Here is an 830-nt window from a genome sequence, read left to right on the forward strand (position 1 = left end):
AAAAAAAAAAAAAAGAAAAAAAGACACATTGAAGTGTTGGAATTGTACAGCTAAATAGGATACAACCTCAAATTTAACAACACTGCCTTCTGCATAAGTTAAATTCTTCAAACTTTCTTCTTTCAGAAACATACACTTGTCTTCATACCCATGGATCCTTCCCTGTAAATCAGGAAAACAGCAGAAACTGTGGCAGATATGAGCTGCTAGTTCCATTCATGCATGTCAAACATTAGCTCTAAAACCTTGCAGTGTTTCATTTCCGTAATGGTCCTCTGTAGAATTTCTGCAGAGTTTCAACTCTTTACATTTTTGGCAACTCTCAGTGCATCCAAACTTTATACATTGCAGTATGTATATCTTTTGATTATTGTTTTAATGAGTAATACTTCAAGAACTGTTCTCTCCTATTATTTCACTCGAGCTCAAGTATTTTAAAGAATACACTGTAAGGTTTATGTTTTCAGCGAAAAGAGACAGACAATTCATAAGAAATTCAACAAACATCAGAAAGAAAACAGCAAGCATGTCCCATGTGATAATGGGAACCCTCTCCTACTCAAGCCAATGTGTAGGTAAGAAGGCTATGACATAGCTGGTATCAGTATAGGAAATTTCTTACTGCTACAGCTGATCACCTAAGGAGTACTTTTAGTGACAGAGGAGCTTTTCTCAAAGTTTGATAACCACTCTCCAGGTTCCTCAGAAGGAGGTACATTCAGTCCTGAGCCAAGCTACTAGGCTCAGTGATAGCAATTCTATGGCTATCAGTAAGGAATGTTTAAATAAAAAAAGATCAAATCGTGGGAGGAGAAACAGACGGGAAGGGA

General features: G+C 36.9%; 1 protein-coding gene across 1 annotated transcript in view; it reads right to left on the reverse strand.

Annotated features, from left to right (window-relative positions):
- MEOX2 (mesenchyme homeobox 2) overlaps positions 1 to 830 on the reverse strand; it is a 59,055-nt gene that overhangs the window by 15,924 nt on the left and 42,301 nt on the right. The window lies entirely within an intron of this gene.

Source organism: Meleagris gallopavo, chromosome 6 (assembly GCF_000146605.3).
Source record: "Meleagris gallopavo isolate NT-WF06-2002-E0010 breed Aviagen turkey brand Nicholas breeding stock chromosome 6, Turkey_5.1, whole genome shotgun sequence".
Taxonomy (NCBI): Eukaryota; Metazoa; Chordata; class Aves; order Galliformes; family Phasianidae; genus Meleagris; species Meleagris gallopavo.